The sequence below is a fragment of the Halichoeres trimaculatus genome, unplaced genomic scaffold (assembly GCF_033239565.1).
Source record: "Halichoeres trimaculatus isolate MK-OKI-2021-1 unplaced genomic scaffold, fHalTri1.1 fHalTri1_scaffold_2, whole genome shotgun sequence".
In the NCBI taxonomy this organism is placed as follows: Eukaryota; Metazoa; Chordata; class Actinopteri; order Labriformes; family Labridae; genus Halichoeres; species Halichoeres trimaculatus.
Window position 1 is genome coordinate 29393595 of NW_027437180.1, and position 22501 is coordinate 29416095.

The window sequence follows — 22501 nt, forward strand, 5'->3', positions numbered from 1 at the left end:
AAAGCACAAACAGGAAAACCAACAACTTTTTCACCGATATTCACAGACTACAAAAAGAGGAACTCAGCAGAATATTCAAGAGTAACTTTTTTACCAGCTGATCTATTAGTAAAATTAAAATCAAGCAAATGTGGGAGATCATGCAGGCGAAAAAACTGTTTCAGCATCCCAAGATACGAAACTTAAGAGAAAGTTTGTTAATTTTTGTCCACAAATTTACAGATACTGCACTCTATTTCAACTTCTCAAGCCGCCATCATCTTAAATCCACATGATCATCAGTTTTCCATCAACAAACTCAAAATGCAATGTTACACCCTGCTGTTGCACTTACAACGGGGGGCAATCACCCAGCATGCCCTTTGTTGCTGCTCCATCTGCTGCTCACAGTCTCCAGAGAACAAAACAGTCCTGATCTCACAGAACAAAACCTACAAAAATGTCATTGCATCACTACATTGCTTGTGAAATGTGTATTTACATAAATATGTCGAACATTTCTTCAGTTTCTTGGTACAGTAGCAACAAATGTAGATAAACTGGGAACTCTGAACCTGTATTAACCCTGGCAGATTGGTGACCTGTCTGGACTGTACCCCGCCTTTCACCAACTGCTAGGGTTTGAATAACAGCCACTAGAAGAAATGCACAGAGACAAGGAGTATTTGGTTTGATCAGCGCAGGAAAGTAAAGCCTTCAAAGAGGTTAGAGTAAAACATCTCTGCAGCTTAAAATGACATTTGATGTGTTTCTTGAAGGATGCTGTGTTTAGGCCCAGATCAGAGTGAGTATTGATACTCTAAATGTCTAAAACAAACTCCCTTGCTTTTGAAAACACCATAAAAATTATCTAAATTTCAAGCATTTCTTTTTAAGGGCAACTTGCGGCTAAAACTCTGACACAAGGAGTAAAAAAGAGAGATTTACAGCATAGAAAAAATGTCATTCATGAACAACAAAGATGTTTTTTCTCTGTGTTGGCATGATTCAATGACGTTTATATTTCACATAGATCAATTCCATCTTCAAAGCGCTGCATTTGTGTAATCTGACATCAATTTCCCCCTCAGGGGTCACTGTCTCTTAGTTCTTATCTTGTCTAGTGGTCTCAGAGGAAGAATCAGGATCAAGACTCCTCCCTCTGTGGGTCCATGCAGACATGGATTAACTCCACTACATGAATGTATTAACAAATGAGGTTAATACATGATAAGCATTCAGGGAGCAGAGAAATAAGGTCAAAGTTAGTAAAACAAGCAGCGTTTAGCATCATGAAAACCCGCACGTTTGTTTACACGTCTAGTGGAAAACACTACAGAAAAGCAGCCTAAGTAAAGTGAGGGCAAGTTGAGGTGGTTCTTTCTCTCACTGCAGCAGAGGGGTAAAATGTCTTTGAAAAGTATACACCATTGCTTTCTGGCGAGAAATATTCTTAGCGCTGGAGTTTTGGAAAATACATATGCATATTTGTCACAGATAAAAATACTCAAAAGTGGAAACTCTGCTTGCACTGCATAAAATGGGCTTCAGAGCCTCTTTACTACACAACGCTAACTTTGTGACTACAATCCCTGTCATTTGTCATTATAGAAAGTTAATATGCCGACACTGCACTGACCCAGATTCAGAGAGAAGTTAAGCGCATACACACACTTGCCAGAGCGGTGGGGGAAGTCTCTAAAAGCAGAAGTCAAGGCTCAACCTGTCATATCGCTGCTCTCCAGAGCCACGTTCTCATGGCGGCCAAAAAAAGGCTGATCAAAGTGGAGCACAACCTGGGAAATTATCAAAGCAAGCATGATGAAAATGCTTCCTTAAAAAACATAATGCACACACTGCAAAGTCAAATAAATACTCTTAAACCACTTCTCCTTCTGAAGAGACCTGCCCAGTGCAGGCTCTGATGTGTCTCTGACATTTCTATCGAAGCACTTCAAACACGGGTGAAACTTCTGTTTCTACAAGCAAGGGACTTCAGGATGTTTTTCTTAGTGTCTGATAAATACCTGGTCCTACTTATCCGTTTATTCATACAAACACATTATCTCTGCACGAAAAAAAAAAAAAAGTGATCATTATTCTGTAACTGGCCGGTCTGAATCAGGTAGGACATTAAAATGAAGTGACCTACCTTAGTTTGTAAAAATTAAATGAGAAAATTAGTAGTTTCTGTTGGTATTAAAGCTTATCTGTTCTTGTTTTCACTTGGATGGCTGGGCATTATAGAAATACTGCAACAACCATTCAGAGGATATTTATTTTCATTTTCTAAATCTGTATAAAAAGTTGACAATTCAACTTTTCTGGGATGATATATCCCTCATCGAGACCTTCTGAGAAAACCTTTTTTTTTTCAAATAAGTCAACTTTTTACATGCCAGAGGTGTTTTTTCATGGACAAATTAATCTTTTAGTTTTAGACAGCAAAAACATTTTAAAAAGCCAGACAAACTATTTGAGGGTTGTTGTTTTTAACCCAGGTCTCCACACGACCTGTAAAGAACCTATGTGAAAGAAGAGAATGTAGGGCTGATTAAAAGCAAATGATGTTTGGACAGAATGAATGTGAATGATTAAAAAAAGATAAGTTAAATGCAAACCTATGTCTTTTGGATGGGTGTTGCAGAAGATTAACTCTCAAATGCACAGCTATGCCACAAATATATTTTAAACTTCACTTTCAAAGGCTATTACAGGCAAATCCCTTTTTCATGGCAACTGTACAGCAATGCATCTGTGTCAGCCTCAAGTAGCCAAGACAGAGTTGACAACTGCTTTCTACTTCAATTACATTTTGGTGCCAAACTGACAGTAAAAACAGTTGATAATTACTTAAAGCAGGAGATTAGCAGCTTTGCAGAAATATTTTTAAATTCAATCCAACATTTTGTAGTGATAAGAGCTGAGGTGGGTAGGTAGGCTGAGGAGTGAGAGTTACTTGTATGTAGATTGTTTTTCATATACCCATCATGAATTCAGAGCACTTCTCTCTGGCATGAAAACAAGTTAAGGAATGCATCCAAAGAGAATAATGGATAAGTCAGTATAAATGAGCTTTATAAATAGTATGCAAGCAAGATCCTCCAGGATACACAAAAATGTAAACATTATTTTTGTTCCAACAGAAAATCTATAATCAGGTAAAATCTATAGTTTTCTAATCCAAACAACAGACTTCACATAAAGCAATGTCCTTTCATGCTGTAAAATCTGCCTCTTTTAATTGAGTTTTACTAACTAATCAATGTGTTTTTGTCTACCTTGCAGGCAAGAAGCCATTTGTCTCTTCAACACCTATTCAACGCCTGTTTGTTTAACACTACAGCTCACTACACAATGTATTTACAAGCTTTCCATACTAACTCTCGGCAGCTGCCAATTCTATGCCACACTTGGTCATAAAGCTTTCTACAATCGCACAACACTGTAAGAATGGTTTTGCATTTGTTATCGATCCAAATCCTTACAACCTTGTACTTTTTTGTTTTAAAATGCTGATGGGTCCATTTGATGTCTACTACAAAGCTGTATTAAGTGGCTGTTTTAAAATATTAAAAGCTCTTTGCATGCTTTTCATCGCTTCCCGTGATCAATGATTTGGGTCACCTCATGTCACTCCACCCGTTATGGGTCTTTAGACCAGAACAGTTGCCTAATGATAAACAGGAAAATCCTTCTGTATATCCTTTCTGCAAACACACTAATTGAAGTGTAATGTGTCGTGTTATAAACAAACTCATAATCATTTGTTGTTGCTGATGTGCACTATTTTAGTTCTGGACTGTTGCAGAATACTACAGCACAAACAAGATTATTCCAGATCTGTTATGACAATTCAGTATCAAATAGGGATGGGTACCTTTCACATTTGAAACAATATGGTACCAATACCGGTACTCAACGGTACCAATTTTCGGTACTTATTGTGATCATGTGGTAAAAAATTTGATTTGTTTAATAAAAACAACCTTCTTTTTTTTTCTCAATTTAACATATTCATCACCCAATATATAACCTTGCAATGCTGTGTTCATGTTCAGCATGGAAAATCGCCAACTCTGTCACTCCCTCACAGCCACAAGGATGCATTTAGGTACCTAAACATGGTACTTTTTTATTTTATGTGAATCGGTACCTGGTACTTTTGACAGAATTCAGTTGGTACCTATAAAAGTACCTAATTCGGCACCCATCCCTTATAGCAAATGAATCCTCTAAAAATAAGTTATTTGTGTGTTTTTCATCAAACATGCTGCTGGTTATAATGCCATACAGTAGTTGTCAAAAGACTGAAAACAGTAGCTTGTGGAGATGATCTAGAAGCATGATTTCAAACAAAGAAATCATTTCGAGCCCTGATACAACATCACATGATGTTGAGTCATGTACTATAAAGGACGGAAGATGTAACATCGAACAATTTTTACAAGCATAATAAGCATAATAAAACAGCTGCATCCACCCCAACCCAGATGTTTGCATTCTACAGATGCTGTGATCACTTTGTTATTCTCACAAACAGCTGTTTCTTAAAAAAAAATGTCCAGTCAGCCAGGGCTTTGTAATAGCTGAGCTAGAAAAAAGGAATTGCTTTAGACAAGCTGTTGAATTTTTACTCACAGAAACCAGCAGTTTTACTGACTATTGGCATATTCTTTCAGTTCAAGTGAAAGGATTTCCCTTCTCATATTAGTTACTGCTGATTCTATGTCAACTGAAACTGCAAATATTTCTGTTTCTTTTGGTTACAATAATCCCCTCTTTTCTAAGAGGGGAAAAACACTTTTAAATGTGAGTGACAGCAGGAGACAAAGAGGGGAAGGAATATAATAGGGCACACTCTCTGCAAACATATGATGATGAATTCTGAGAAAGTGGAGAAGGCACTGAAAAATGCATGCACCCACTGCACTGTAAGGCATTCCTGTGAAAATCACAAAGCAGCTGCTACATTCTAAGCCTTTAACACCCGGTTTTTGGTTTATTTATAGCAAAGATCCATCTTATCTTGATTTAAGCAGATCATTTTACTTCGTATGAAATGTATGTGTTGAAAAAAGAGCCCAGAACCCAGAGTGGCCCCTTGTCAGCATATAGATTTTCTGTAAAAGAAAAGAAAGGCAGTCCCTTAACAATAGAAAAGTTAATGCACCACGACAGAGCACACACAGTGTGGGGGAGGAGCCAATATGTGGGGCCCCACACTGGTCCCAGATGTAGCCAATAGTGGGGGTGGATAGAAAGTCAAGTGAGACCTCCGAGGGACAGAACCACTCAAAGGAAGAGACACTTGAATGGCCTCCAGCAAGACTCACCACACAGATTTGTATTAGATGGATTTCAAAACAATAAGCTGGAACTATAGAAGATAGACACTGCTGAAACTAGAGGGTGAGCTACCACAAGTGTGTCAACATGACCTCTCTGAGCTGGAAAAAACTGTTATTGAATGACACCAATTGTTTGCACACAAATTAGCACAGCTCACCACACTGCTTTGTGAGGGCTCATTCATTGATGCAGACATGCTACATCCACAAATTTCACCGGTGGTCTGTTTATGCAGAGGCATGATTTACCTTATCACCATTGAGACTGACAGAAACAAGTTTTACAGCTTTGTCAGGACAAGTTTTAATCCGTGTCCGACACCAGAAGCCATCCTTTGACTGCTTGTGATTTCATTAATGTCTTAACGAGAAGGTACCGGCAGGTCAGCAAGTCAAAGCACAAATCTGATGATCAGTGAACCAACATGTTGACTGAGCTTCATGTCTCAATTAGTCGTATAAACTACAATTTAGCTGTACTCTGGCAGCTTTTTTTCCGAAATGCATCGTGTATTACAGAAACAGAGGCAATAAAGAGGCACATATCTTACAAGATACATCTAAATGTGCTTCATGTGTTACATGCTCTCCCTCTTACACTGCCTGTGACTCACACAACACTACATGTAATGTTTACTGCAGGTGGAGCTAGAAATGCACCAATACCAATCCTGGTATCGAGTATCAGTGTATCGGTGCCCCTCGAAGCCGGATCCGTATCGGTGAGGAGAGCCAGGAAATCAGCTCTTCCCCGTTTTTGTGACCAGTGCTCTTGGGTCCTTGATTTGTTACCTCTGATGCACTTTCTTTGTTTTTCATTGAATGACCAGTCTACAGGGTAAAAAATATTACAATTTAATATTATTTTCTGCACATTCTAAAGCATGGTTTTTACCAAACTGACGGTAAAGATTTAAATACTTTATGGTTTGAATAAATACTCACTTGAGGAATTCCATATACTTATTTTTTGCCTTTTACCTAAAACATTACCAGTCTTATCCCACAGTAGAGCATGCAGGTTTTCTTAAACACTGGCATCAGCACGGTATCGGTTGATACCCAAAGCCAAGGTATCGGTATTGGTTGATACCCAAAGCCCAGGTATCGGTATCAGTATCAGAACCAGAAAAGCATTCCTAGGTGGAGCCTCTACAAGTAAATTGTCACATGTCTGCCTGAAAATAGGGATAAGATGAAAAAAACTTTGAACTTTAACTCATTTAACTTTATAAGATATGCTGCAGAGCCTGGGAGCTGTTTCATAAACATATGCTTAAAGGCATTTGAACTAAGTTAAGTGTTGGAGTTTGTATTATTCAAAAGTTTGACGCCAATATTTTCACTTTGATTGCAAATAAATATTGGCTCTAAATATTGGTTATCAGCCTCTCAAACTGCTAACAAACTGTATTGGTATTGGCCCTAAAAAAAACATATCAGTCTATCCCTAGTTTGTTCCCTCTTGATGTCGCTGGCCGACTTAGAACGCACCATCCTGAATATTATACTTGTATCCATCAGGATCGTATTACACCAAATTAAAACGCATGTGCACAGAGTTAACTAGAACACAGAGGAATTTTTGGAAATGAAGATACAGGCGGTGACAGAAGCAGTTAAAGTTACTTCAATGTGTGATCTGATGATTCATGCTAGGGCTGCAGATCTAATGGTTTATCAGACTTGCGGTTGACAGTCATATGTTGATACATTTTTGGGTCAAGACATTTTTTTTCAGTATCTCAAGAAGCTTTGCCTACTGCACAATTTAAGGCACCATTTAGCAAAATGCATCTTCATAACATCATACGGCTGGTTCAGTCGGCACTGTCTAAGCCTCTACATTGCTTTATGTTGAAATATTTAATAACATACACTTGGGAAAGCCACTGAATCGACTGAATCAGTAATAAACTCAACTTCCAGACATCTTCTGTGTATTTTTATGGATCACTGAGCCAGCTGTGTGCACTCGGGGGTTATGCGATACATTTCGATGCACATGCCACTGTATCTCTGAATGTAATGTCCTTATATTTTCACTCTGCTTGTGTTTTGGAGCAAAACTACTGTCCCTTCTATCTTCAGGCAGTGCTCCAAGAGAGCGATCAAGGGCTCAGAGGAGAAGACGACCAAGACTGAACAATTTGAAGAGCCAATGTGTGTCTTACTTCATCACTTTAATCCACTGTGTGCTGTATTTGGATAACTTTAGAATGCTAACTGTTGAGGCGCAGTGTTGCTGTGACCTGAGTTTACATGTATTTGAGTACAAAAGAGTAGCAGAATATTGTTTTTCAGGTCACATGTCTTCATAGTATTTTCTGCACGTGCACAATTCACAATTGTGATTGTTAAAGAGTTTTTGTATCACTATCTATGGAGGGAGAAAGTGAGGGCTTGAAAGTGTTCCTAGAATTAAGTCACCTTAAATAACATTTTATTTAGGAAATTAATTCAACCTAAATCACAAAAAACAATAAGCAACAAGAATCTGTCTGATATAATGATGTAGAATTTTGTTGAGATCATAATTGTATCCACAGCTTAAAAGGGCCCATGGTCATCATTGTGACATCTTTCAATGACAAAGTCAAGTCATGCTGGACCACAATTTTGCCCTAAAGTGACTCAGTGTCTCATCATGACTGCCAAATTCATCGTGACAGGCACATGTGCGCATGCAGACCAGACTTAAAAAGAACAGTCTTTAAAGCCTGCAGTCTGAGCCATCTGAGTTCACATGAATAGCATGAACTCTTAGAGTAAGATTTAGCCAGACGTAAAGGTGATACAAAGATCTGCATCAGACTTATGCACCGTGAATTGTCTGAGGTGGTTCACTCTGTAATGATGAACAAATTCTTTCATGGCCACTGACCAACAGAGGCAAAATACATTTAACGACTCACAATTCAGTCTTCAAAATTGATGACTTTTTCCTGGAGGCAGAGACATCTGTGGGAGGTCAAGGTAGAACCATTAAAACTGAAATCCTGGCAGCCGCTAAGGAACACACTAGAGTTATAACATTTGAATGAGAGAAGTTGCTCACTGACAAATACTTTTTTCTCAGTTTTTGAGAAATTTGAACTTACTATGCCTACATTTTTGGAGGGCTCTTTTCAATTCTTCTAATCCTCAACTAAGGCTTTAAATAAAAACAACCAAGGGTGCTCTTTCCACTTCCACTGCCACCAATAAAGACACAGAAAGTCCAAAAAGCAACTTAATTAGGGGAACAATGATAAAAAAAAATGCATCAAACTATGAAAAAAACTAACCTAAAAAATAAGATGTGTTCCACACTTTTATGCAGTAAAATGACTGATTACTAACTGATTTCTCTAGATAGTTGTTACTATTCTCAGTCGAGCCAGTAGTCACACTTCTCCAATATGAACCAGACTTTAGCAGGTATCACACACATGCATGGCCCGCCTAAGTCACCTTGAAGCACGAAGCCCAATCTCATCAGAGTCAGCACAATGAGACACAGAGAACACTGCTACAACTTTAGAAACTTTCTAGCTTATGTTCAGTTGTTTTGGTCCAACACAGCCCCATAACACCCCTGCAATTGTTTAAAACAATTGTTGAGGGGAGCGGTTGCTGCGATCATACGTATATTGATCATACCTCATGATCAATACCTTGTGCTCGTGTGTAGAATGGAATAGAATAGAAAAGAATAGATTAGAAAAGAAGTGTGCTAAAGCAGAGGAGTGAATTAAGCTCAAGCACAGCACACTTGCAGGACACTGACAAAACGAACTGGGCTTTAGCGTTAAAGTGAGCTTAAGCACAGTATGAATTGTCGTACCGGCTGCTGTTTCCGCGTGCTATGACTGGATTTGTACTGAACATGTACAGTTAGGCCTGGGACAATAGTCAATACAAAATGCATACAATTCAGAATACAAAGAAATTATATTCTGAATGCTTAAAACCAAGACAACTGGACTGTTAATAGTTTGGAATAAAGCTGATGAAGCCTCATGGATGAGAGGTGAAATGTCTTCACAAACTCAGAACAGTACAGTTGTCTTGGTTTTAAGCGTTCAGAACAACTATGACCTGGATGAGAGAGAATTTACATGGACACAGACAGTGAAGTTCGATACATTGCAAAAGAAATGCTGCTCTTTACCAGTTTTTAATTAAAGTGCAAGTTTTGACTGAGAGACCATTTTTTATCTAATCTTTTTTGTTTGAGTTTTTTTAGGATATTGAAGGTTATCGATATTCCAATTACACAGTAAAAACTACTCATGAGAAATAAAAATGTATTGCATTTGAAAAGGTGTAATGCATTATTATGATATGTTATCATTGTATTAATTAGTTAATTTGGTCTCAAAAAATATTGTCAATAATATCGTTTATCATCAACCACTGGATAATATATCGTCCAGCAAAATTTATCTGCCCAGGCCAATACAGTATCCATGGGGCAAGTCATTTTTCATAAACTGATGTCAAGCAAGTGACCTGGGAAACACATTATCCAGTAAAGTTCACATCCCACAATAATGGATTCACCATACAGATTTAAATATATACCAATTTGTAAGAATCTTCTGTTAACCTCAAAAGGCAGGAATGCTACACCAGTGTAGTGGGAACATAAGTAGACCTACTATAATTCAACAGTTATTCCACCAAACAATTCTACTGAAGGGCTGATGAAACAAACTTTTTTTCAGCTTAAATGGTTTCATTCTATCACTTTAATTTAAGATTCTTGATAAAATGTTAGTTAACCACACCCTTTAAAGATCTTCAGAGTGCTGAGAGGGTGGATTGATTTTTAATGATGGTGCTACAGAGAATAAAGCTGGTGTGTAAGAATATAAAGTCTAACTGTGGCGCCTCTCTTGCTGATAGTTGTGGTTGAAATTTAGGCTGGCTATGAGACATGCAATGGAACTTCAGAGAATAACCTTGTTCTTCCTCGCTGCACCAAACTACTGCTGACACTACACTTTTAAGCAGTGCTGGATCATCTACTTTATTGTCCCCCCTGACACAAATAAGTGTGTGTTTGTTTTTTGTTTTGTTTTGTTTTTTGATTTATTGTCCACTGTGAGACTGTGTCATGGAACAGTTCTAAGTCGCAGTTTTAAGTCACATGCTTTTGAGAAAGCTAAGTAAAAGTCTCTGAAAACACACATTCCCTTTGAGGGGAGCAAATACACACTTGGCTAAAACCCTGGTGAGAATGTTTGCTGTCAGGTCAATGCAGGGCCACATTGCAGCAGTATAATAACCCTGTGGTTACGAGAGTTAAAATTGATGTGGTTGACAAGAGTGCTACGACTATTGATTATTCCGTGTTGTTTCCATTGCCTCATCTCTCATCTTTTAAACAGTATCAAATAGTAGTGCAGGAGCTGGAGTGAGAAAAAAAGCCTGATAGGAAAGGAGAAGCAGTCCTGTTCCAGTTAGCGGGGGTACCATGGCTACCTCAAAGCTCAGCTTCAGAACAACAACAGGGGGCTCCATGGTGTTCAGCCAATATCACCACTTCCTCTCCCTGGAGACAGAGAACACAATGCACTCCTGACTGCCATTGACTCACCCTTAAATTATGGCTTTTCCTTATCCCCTGTAGCAGAAACAGCTTTTACACTCTAAATGGGGTATGGTCACTCAGCCAAAAACCTTCAGATTACACACAGGTAGCCTAAACTCTTTCAGTTTGCTATTATCTAATGAGGAACTGGGGATAACTTAATAATAACTTTAAAATGTTGTAAATCACAGCCTGAAATGGTTCGAATTGCACAAGAATGATAAAATATAATATATTAATATAAACAAACCTAAATCACAAGTTTTTCAGAGGAGAATGCACCCCAAAATTAGTATATTATGTTACTTTGGTGCGCAGTAGTTGATCATGCATCCAGGATAGCATAATAATCTTGAATATGAGAATAGTCTTGAGTGAATTATCCTAAAGGTTAAACAAATAAGCCTTGCATAAAAGATGATCTTCGGCAGATGGCAGAAAGTGATACACATACACAGTCATTCCCCAGAGGGAAAAACAGAGTCTGTCCATTCTTCATTCACTACTTTCTATGGTCAATGAGTAGCCAAAGAAATCTATGATAGCTTCAACAAAATTGTTAAAAAATGATTTGTTTTTATTATTGTTTCTCTTCTCTGTTGTCATTTCAAAAGACTAATTGAGTGTAAATTACTGAGGGATATTTTGAACAACAGATATAATTATTTGGTTTTTGATATCAAACAAAAACAGGAAATAGGTTACTTTGATAGCCAATTAATTTTTAATTTCAATTTCATTTTGCATCAGACAATTTGTAAAAGTAAATGACACCTGGTTTGATCTTCTCTTGTAAGGATTTGTTACTTTTCCTATTTTCTCATAACAATAATTAAATATTTTGGCAACTACTAGAGTCTGCTTTTCTGACAAACAACATTTTAGGGATATTCCAGAGGATTCAAAAACATGTGATAGGCTCAAAGAGATTTTCTTTTATGCTTTTTTGTCATCTAACTTAGCAACAGCAAAAGGACTGATTCATTAGAGATGAAAATACTATTTTCTGCTATTTTCTTAATTGTTGTACTTCAAGGGATAACAAGTTTTGGCAGATATCTTGAAATTGTCAGACAAGAGACAACACGCTTGACTACTGGGGAGACTTTTCTGTTAGATATATACCCACTGATCAATGATTTTAGCTTCTCTCCTCATATAGTTTATTCGTTTTTCTGATTAAAGGACATGGTGAACATATGTGTCAACGGTCAAAGAGCCACAGTCTTAGTACAGTGAATCCAAGCATGCCTGCTTGCCAATCAGAGGTTCAGATTCTAAATACAGCCACTCTGTGACCCCTGGAAGCCTCTGGGATTCCTCATATCCAGTTACAGGAAGAGAATGTGGCAAACTACACTGAGGTCACAAAAGCTTTGGTCTGACTCCTGCTGCACTGTGTAGAGTTTACGTTACATGCTGAATGACAGCACTTAAGATTTAGTGAATTACAGCAAGTGAACAATGAAGGAAACGAAATTCTATCCTAACGAGGCACGATGAAATCAGCTGTCATTCAGCCAGACTGGGCTCTTTGCTTTAAGAGCTTCCGGAGACTTGGCTGTAGAGTAACATGCAGGGTACACGCCATAGCTGAACACGCTGTATGAATTCAGAATAATTTGCAGAGAGACATGACGTGAACCTCGTGCGGGAAAACGAGCTTTGACTTAATTCCGGGTTAATTGAACAAAGAAGAGAAATCAGAAGACAAAGAAATAAAAGAGTAGCGAAAAACACCACTTAAATAGGCCAATCGGCATTTGAGTGACTCGGGAGACTGCTGTAGTTCTCCTTAGCCTTTACGCGTTGAAACGGCCACTGATGCAGGTGTGCGAGCGTTAATTTATAGCATGAAAGTGGCCGGTGTCAGCTAGCCTAGCCGCTCTCTTAGCCTTGCAGCCTAGCTTGTCTGTACCCGACAGGCTTTAACAGATCAGACCGAGCAGGCTTTCAGCACTGGGATCACTGGATAGCAGAGCTCCGTGTGCGGTTTGGAGCGTTAGCAGAGCCGGTAACGCTGAGATTTAACCTGGCCCATCCTATCAATAAATACAAGCTGGGAAATCACATGCATGTAGTAGTAAAATCGGGTGTTCAGAATTTTGGTGCACAGATTCATCTATCCCACTAACTAACAGAAGCACAATGATGAATGAAAAGGCGGACCTCGCCTAAGCTAATGTTAGCAGTGTAGCGTGTCAGTCTGTGCAGCAAGTGTAATGCTACTGTGGGATGCTAGCAGAAAAAATCCTCCAGATGATAAACCATAGTGATGAAGAAACCTTACGCACCTTTAACCGTATGAGATGACACCTCTTGCAGGTCCACAAACTGTGTTCAGCGCCTGGTTTGTCTGAGTATTCCCAAAAAAAGGGTGTCCTCCGGTTCAATTAACCCACGGTGAAGAGTGGAAATCGACACAACCCGGACGCTTTCCTCAATCTTGTGGTGCTGAATCTGAGGCTACACGCTTCTGTTGGCGTCTCGGAAATGCCTCCTCCTTCTATGTCTCCCTGCGAAATAATGACCCCTCCCAGCGCTCCAACCACAACAACGGAGGAGGCAGGTGCAGATGATGGTGCGCTAGTAACGGAGAGCCTTGCCTTTAGTGGGCTGCGCGGTGGATTCCAGGGCTGTCAAATCAGGAGAGTCTCTGTCAATGGCGCATGCGCATTAGCTTGTGTAAGGATGCACCCTGCCATAGAGCGCATACTCGGGAGGAATTCTGAGGTCTGCTGTGTTCTGGGAGTGTGCATGCTGGCTGCTGTAGTAATATCCAGAGGTGGGAAGTAGGAAGGAGGAAGTGCTGCTCCAATGAAGTCTTTACATGGGTAAAAGTTGAGTTACTATGGTCTCATAGTACTCTTGAAACTCCTGGCTTATATACCCAATAATAAAAAAAAAAAACATTAAAAAGATTGAAGACTTAGCTATCAGCAAAATGCAGTAAAAATATGAATATGGAAGGACTTTCCAGCAGAAAAGCACCTTTAGAATTTTATTAAAAAACATTTTGTTCCTGTAATGATTTTTTTTTTACTGTAGTAGAAGTAGTTTTTAATGTGTAGTAAATTCTGGATAGGAATTTAAAACTTATGAGATTTGTAATTATACCTCCAGTGGAAAATGATGTTTATACATTGTTTATTTTACAAATGATGCAACTATGACCCCATTAAATTTAAAAATGTGTTTAAAAGTTGGCTTTTATTCTAGAGGGGTTTTTTTATTAAATCTATTTTTTTATCGTACGTACCTTTGTAGGTGTCTGTATGTAAGTATATGTGATTCTTTATTTCCATAAAAAGGATACATTTTAGGACCAGACCCAGGCAAGCTGTGGGATGCATGCCTATTCGAGGCCTTTTTATCCTCAGCAGGGTCTTTTTCAAAAGAGTGGTGGGATCGGCCCTGAGCAGTTTTCAGTTATCTGAACTCCTCACCTCATTTCTAGGGTGAGCCTGGGAGTAATATGAAGGCAACTCATTTCAGCTTCCCCTCAGCCTGGAGCTACAAATCACTAGTAATGTTTGTACCACAGATTGCTTGGGTTATTCCTGAGCTTTGCTCTCAAGTCCAACTTTCTCTGTATGCTGTCAGTTTAGGCCAGTGCAAGGTTAACAGCAAAAAGTCATCCACTTGTTTATTTCCTTTGTCCTGAAAAACTTAATGTAAAATGTCATTGTTGCACCTTAATAGTACAGGATACTACAACTGTAACCAGTTGATTTCTGCTGCTTACCAGTTTTGGTATCACTTAACACAATGGCTGGTGTGCCATTAAATAGTACTGGATTCAAGGTGTATCTGATACCAAAACAGGCTGCACTTTGGCACAGTGCCACAGGCTCACAGCAGGTTGCTATTTCAAATACTGGTTCATGTTCACCCCTGAGCATACCTGGATTTTCTCCAGGTACTTCAACTTCCTTCCACTGTCCAAAACTATGGTCATCAAGATAGTTGGTGATTCTAAATTGCATCTAGGTGTGAATGTGCACGTGGAAGTTAGTCTGTGTGTCAGCTGTGATTGGCTGGCAACCAGTTCAGGGTGTGCCTTGCCTCTCACCCGGTGACAGCTTGGATAGGCACTAGTGACCCGTGACCTTGAATAGGATAAACGGTAGAGGATGAATGAATTAATCCAACACCAAAACAACAAAACCTAAACTGTTTTCACAACCACAACAGGCTAGGCTGTCCACTCCTGACAGGCTAAAGCAATTATAAAATTAATTACGGTTATTCCAATGTAGTGTGATAAAGAGATGCTTTGAAAGTAGGATGAAGTATTTGCATAACAACTTGGTTAAACTATATGTTCGCACAAAAGCGTACATGTTATAATTCCTTCATAATACATCATGGCATGAAGTTCAAACCTTAAAACAGACATATTAATCACTCATTCATCAACATGTCAGCTGATAGGACATTCAGAGAAATGACACATAGTTTCTATCAGGCTTAGTACATTGAACTTCAGGACAATTACAGAGTCTGAAATGAGCAGGTAATCACTGAAGGGCTCAGGGAAGTTCTGACTCCCAAGAAAATTGGATTAAGCTGACTCCCAGCCAGCACATTAGGTCAGTAAGGCAGTGCTGAATTAGATGGACCTTTGGCGCTACACCGCTGTAGCAGATGAACTTTTGCTGAACATCGACAATCTTTGATGAGAACAGTCCCATTAAAATTATCAAAGCATTTTCTGGCATGCAAGGATATGGCATATGAGAATTGCAACCATCATAACCTGTCAACCAAGGAAAAAAGAGGTAAAAGAAGATTTGTTATCTGGAAGTAATACATCCAAAAATGTGTTATCTGGTGGTGTGTAATGTGTTTTTGATATCAGATATCTTGTTAGATTTAAATATTGTCTGATACTGGATATCAAATGTTTGACATTGTGATATCCCCATTATTAGACATGCATAATTTTCCTACAAAATCAATGCATTATTGTTTTATGCACAATGAACACATATTTTAATCTCCTGATTTATACAGTTCTAGCCTACTTTCATCAAACTCAAATGACATATTTGTTTGCATTTCACTATTGAGATCCATAGTTTCCCTCATACATTTTAGGCTGCTTGCTATGTCTTGGCAGTGAAGGCACCAACATCTTTAGTTTGTATGTATAGAGTTTTATTTCATACAGTTCGATGTATACTATGCCATTTCTTTTATACCTATCTGAATTTATAAACTACTGCTCTATGGCCTTTGAGTTGCTCCTGTGGGGACAGATAGAGTTTTCAGAGTTGCATTGAGTTCAATAACAGGGAAAGGGTATAAGGTCTCATAAGGTGTTAGATACCGGGTACTGGGTATCAAATAACTGGCAATAGCTATCAGAATTATCATATATAGGGTATTGGTATCGGCTTGTACTGGGTTCAAGATATTGAGTCGAACCTATCAGATAGTATGCATAAGGTTTCACAGACAAGACACTGGGTATTATATTTGATATCAGTTATTAGATACCACGTGCCTATTATTTGTTATTGGCATCATGTTCTGGATATTAGATATTGGGTATTTGGTACCCAATACAGGGCATCATGATTGGGTAACAGATATCAGTCACAACAACAAAATACCTTTCATTGATATTTGGGTATAATGCCTCAGATGTGAGATATAAGGTTTTTATAAAGTGGGCATCAGGTTGTGAGTGTTGCCTATCTTGTATTGAATGTTTTATTTTGGGTATCTGATTTCCAATATATTTTATTGGGAATCAGATAACTTGTCTATTGTATCATGTTATTCCATATTAGAAAGGTTCTGGATATCTGATATATCAGGTATAATGTATTACATTAGGTATCATTACCTGAATTGACACTAAGTATTGGGTATCATGTTGTAAGTATTAGAAATCAGATATTGGCATTGAGTATCAGATACTGGGACCTCACATTTGTAAAGATAGTAGTAAATTCAGTCCAGTAACAGTGTGCAAACATTGGTAACACTAACAGTAAAGTTATTGATGAGTAAACATAGTAGTGTGTTCTGCCTGTTTTTCTCAAACTCCCTATTTGTCTTGGGAGTACAGCAGTGCAAGAACAGCAGCCCATTGTCTTCCATCTGCTTGTGTTTTGAGTACATGGCAGGGACCCAGCACAATGTATTTGCAAGCTATTATTCATTTGTCAGAATGGGGAGTGTGACCATGGTGCTGCTGTTGAGTTGTCTTACAGTTTATTCCAGCCTTTCACTGGCCTTATCCCTCCAGAGCAAAGCTACACTGGGAATAAACCCATCTTTGGCTATGAGAAGTCGACAACTACTTATTATATTTAGATCAAGGAAAGCATTACAAAGAAGAACAAGATCATAAGCTTCTTTTTGTCTGCAAAGCAACACAGCTTCACACTGACATTTCCTCTGAGATTTTGGCGCTGCTTATCCAGTGCAAACAATATCCAAGAGTGCAGTGTATGTGCTTATGCATGCACATGTGTCCAAAAAATGAGAACAATATATTCAAGCTTGTCTTATATAAAAGCCCATCTGTTTGAAACAGTTTCATGTTCCAGAAGAGTCCAGCTGGGCTCCCCTCCATCCAGAGAAGAGGTACTCCTGGGACTGCAATCAGAAAATGTCCCTGGACTTGCTACTCTTTACATAATGAGGTCATAACTACACCCAATTGGCTGTACTTTGGGGATGAATAATAAAGTTTGCTGCCTCTTGGCTCGCAAATGAAACTTCAGCCAGTGAGTCAAAAGATGGGAATTCAGAGGCCAGGAAATAAAGGTTGGGGCTGCAGTATCGAGGACAAATAGCCAATAAACTTTCACTGGATGTTAGAATGCCAGGAGGTGAAAAGTTTGGGTTTGCGTGTTTGTCTCCTCAGTCCTCCCAGTGTGACATAAATGCCACCTTCTCCTGTTGAGAAGAGTAGTATGAACCCTTTTTATTCTCAATAATAAAGACATTAATGGCCATAGATAGAGTCTTTCTGAGTGTCCCAGGAACTGAAAACTTTATTAGAGAGGCTTGGAAAGATCATCAAGACTCCACAGCATCTTTCAATGTCATCAAAAAGTACAATCCACAATATAAATCTTTGATAAGGCTGTAAAGGCACCTTCCCCCAAGGTCAGTTAATAAAACATGTTTCTAAATTGTTTTCATGGCCTACATTTTAAAATCTGGTACACTGGTAACTGTCATCTGACAAATTCCCACTGCACTCATTTTTACCACGATTAAGCTAACTTTTTCCAATTATTTGCAAAAGTTGACACATGAAAGTTTATCCAACTTTTTAGTCACTGTGACATGACACGCTAACGCAAGTATGCTAGCATGAGTTTGCTTCATCAATATCTACTCACAGCTCTAGCAGGTGCACAGATTCAGACACATAGCAGTATTCCCCTAGAGTTTGTTTTAGCACAAGAGCAGGAGAGTGCTGGACACAAACAGACCAGAGCCCCTAAGAAGACATCCATTGCAACTTTGTTGTTTTGATCGAGTATAACCAATGTTTAACAAAGATGTCAGACAATTCACTTCCCCTTTGCACAGCACACCTGCCAAAAGTAGCATTGGGGGGAGAGATAGAGTGCTGGAGGGCAAATGATCCACTCTGATGTTGTTTTGCTGACAACTGAACTCTATACAATTGTGCAGACTCTTGCTGAGTAACAAGAACAGTTCAAAAAATCTTGTAAATTAACACAGGATTTTCTTGCAGTTAGTTTCTAACGTCTTTTTAGATTTTGACATCACTGAAAGATCATGCAGCAACCTGCACATTTGCACACAAAGTTGCCTTTAAACACCAAGTTCTTTCCACATTATGCAGTGTAGATATCCATAAATTGAATCTATGGCTTTCTAATGCATTATTTTAAATATATAAATAACTCTAAAGTGAGAAAACAGCATATTGCTGATCAACTGCAGTATGTATTGAGACATATAAGGCCTCTCTGGACAAGCAAACATGTCAAGTGAGATCATTGTGCAGTGGCTCTCTGTGCTTTTTGAGATCCAGAAAGAAAACCAAAGGAGATAAAGCAATTTCTGTGCTGGGATCAACATTCTGGACCAAAAAACAGGGAGGTCAGGGATCAGTCAGAGGTCAGATGTCTCAGTTTGCTTTGCAACAGGGCACAACCTCATAAATGTTCAGGCTTTTCAGCATGCCTGTAAACAGGTTTTTTTTTTCAGTCATTGTAAAGAGGGTTAATCTCCCTAGGCAAAAAGACAAATTTGATATCAGGATATGCCAATAAACTGTAGACAAAATGGCATCAAGAGACATGCTCTTCCTGTATGTCATGGTGACTTGTGTTGAACCACACATCTGCCCTGGATGCCCATGTTAGTTCTAGTTAAAATGTAATGAATCAGAAAAATATTTGCACATTTACAGTTTTATAAATTGAGAAAATTGAGCAACTGCAGATTCTAATCCTGGGAGAGTTGTGTCTTCATTACCATCACCATGATCAAGCACTCCTTTTCTCCCAGTGAGATGTAATCACAGAGAAAATCACCTCTTCACTCAGCTCATCATTATTAGCCTCACATTGACACTAATGTATCACTTAGTTGGAGATATTGTTAAAATTGTGCACTCAGGATCTAAATAAGTTTTGGAGGAGAAAAAAATCATGTTCAAATTGAGAATACAATATGGGCTCTGCAAGAGTTTCTGTTTCAGTTATGTGTTAAAGTGCCTTTCAAATCAGTGCAAGTAATTGTCCCATACTTCACTCAAGTATTTCCATTAAAATCAACTTTTTGTACACTACATCTTTCATGAAAATACAATTTTCCTAGTACCTCTGGTGACTTACATACCTCCAAATGTATTTATTCCACATCTTCCCATAAACAATGGGTTTGATTGTGTCTCTAAATTCAGAGTTAACTGTCTGATTAGACATTGAGGAAAGCTGATAAAGCTTATCCAGACATTGGTTACATTTAACTGCCTTTAACATTTTTTTCCTCATGATTAGAAGGAATTGTGCTAAAATGTGCACATTACCAAAAATAGGTTTTGCATTGAGAAATTTTGTATGTCGTGGAGCACTTTCGGCAATTGCACTATTGAGTGAACGATCAGGATATCTCTTCATCAGTGTTTCAAATGCAGAGCCCATGAGTGAGAATGACTACATTAGAATATGATCTCCACTTTACAAGATGATTATGCAATCACTTTGGAAAATATGGTTGCACTGCACTTGAACAATAACTAGGCAGCTCTTATCATCAAGGAGGTGAGTATTTTGGAGTTGATGACATTGTCTGACCTCCTCCCAGAATTGTAGCTAAGGCTTAGCCTGCTGGCTTGAGACACTATAGAGCATTCAATACCTATTTTTTTCCTGATGTTTCATACATACCAGGAGAAAGTTCCCTCAGTGTTACACGTTACATTGGACATTGTTATCCCACATCATAGATTAAAGATTATTCATGGTTTAAAACGAGAGCTGAAATAAATAATCTGGACAGCTGTCAGACATAATGGTTACCTTTATTTTTTCAGGGGATGTGAAGTTATTGTCTTTACAGTGAATGTTTTAAGCCTATGGATCATAACTTATTGGAAATTCCACTACAACAACACACTTTTTTTCTGATTGGCTCCAACAATGGTTCAAAAGTAGGGATGTTCAATACCACTTTTTCAGACCCCCCTCTTGAGTACTCACTGATACCTGGTACTAATACCACTTATACTTTTAATACGTAAAATTTCAGTTAACACAGTGATAGATCATTTGAACAAAGACTTTTAATTCTTTAGAAACAACAGCAAAGTCACTCTGCCATTAAGTCCAAAATACAACACAGAAAACTATTTCTGAGTTTTCACAATGTTTTTAATGAATAAACAATTGTGCAAAATAGAACTAACAACTGTCAGAGTTGTAGTATTTGTTTTCCACCAAACTTTAGTGCAGTCCAGTTTACTGGAGAGGAGGACTTACTTGCTGTATCGGCTGCTGGCATTGGCAGCCTTGACGAGTACCCGATACACTGAAATAAAGCCTGCATCAGCCTGATACCTGGTTTCTGTAATTGCTCATCCCTATTTGAAAGTTTATGTATTACATTTAAAAGGAAAATCTTATTTGATATATTTTTCATCTTACGTCACTGATAGAAAATCTGTTGAACATGGATGGTCAACACACTAGACAACAAATGATCGCATCACCTGCAAAAGTATCTACCCTTTCAAGCATTAAAATTATTAAATACTGTATAAAATGATAAACAGATTCTACTGACTTTCCTCTTACCAGAATAATTAAATGTTTGAAGGATAGTTTTTACCCAAGAGAACAGGAAGAAAAAGAACACCTGTACCTGGGAAAAATACAAAGGCTTATTATGCACATGGTGTAGATGTGGCACATTCGTGATCATGCTGCCTTTTTTGCATCACCCAGTGGTTTGCTTTGTTAGCACCCAGGGTTGCTGTGAGTGTGCTGACTAGATAAGCTTGTATGGCATATCCCATAGAAGCACACACAACAATAGGATTTGATTTGAGAGCGACTCAGCATCTGCCTGTTATATACTGCGATTGTGAGTTTTGAGCATCCCAAACACAACCCTCAGAGATGCCATCTGTTAGGATTTATACCACATTCTATTCTGCATCTTAAGATGGAATATTTACATGGCTTTAAGCAAAAATATTCAGAAGAGAGGAGGTTCACAAAAGCATTTTATAGGATGGGCAAAGTTTAAATTTTAAATTTGAAACCAACCTCCTCATTGTTTCAAGCATGTTTAATGTATGAGATAAATGAGCTGAAGGGAGGTCAGTTTGTGCCACTGAAGTACTGGTTCGTTTGGAATGAAAGCTCCATATCGGTGCACATCTTTTAAGTTCCCAGCTGCTTGTTTTAACATACATATATTTCCAGATCCATCTAAGCTGTAAGCTCTTCTGAATAATTAAAGCAAAAATGTTAGTGCCAAAACATATGCAGGGGAACCTTGACCCTTTATGGGCTGAATTGATATATAGTGATATTCCAAAAAAAAAAAAAAAAGTTTTTTTTTTGCATTCTTACAGTTGCTTAAAGGGGACATATCATGCTTGTTTCTCCTTTTCACTATGCCAGACTAAGATGCCTGTACAGCATTTCTGCCCTCAGTACAAGTCATTTAGTTCCTTCATTGCCCCACAATAGCGTTCTCAATATCCTCAGTTTAGGCCTTTCTGAAGAACTCGTTGAAATGCTCCGTTTCGAGAATGACCTCCAGTAACCTATCAGAGGGGCGGATGGGGTAGAGCCAGGGGGCGGTTTGTGCAGCATGGCAGTATTTACAAAATCACCATATTGAATGGAGCAGACCGAGCAAGTTTGCTGTTTGCCAAAACTTCACTGTAAGGCATTGATAGCACTAATAAAATGGCAGAGTGTAGGATACGTCCTTTTGTATTGGACCCCGAGTCAGACCCGGACAGTTCTGCAGCTCAGGAGGAAGAAAATCCACCTTGACACAGATCATCTTAGGACGCTTCAGTGTGGTGAATCAAACCGGTACTGTAAAATGTGTAGTTTATACATTTATACTC

The 22501-nt window shown here is 38.5% G+C and overlaps 1 protein-coding gene across 1 annotated transcript in view; it reads right to left on the minus strand.

The window, feature by feature from the left end:
- ctnna2 (catenin (cadherin-associated protein), alpha 2) overlaps positions 1-13528 on the minus strand; it is a 335649-nt gene extending 322121 nt beyond the window's left edge. The window contains exon 1 of the mRNA XM_074686588.1: positions 13203-13528. The gene's annotated coding sequence lies outside the window, so the exon portion shown is untranslated. The remainder of the gene's footprint in view (positions 1-13202) is intronic.
- Between the last annotated feature and the right edge of the window lie 8973 nt (positions 13529-22501).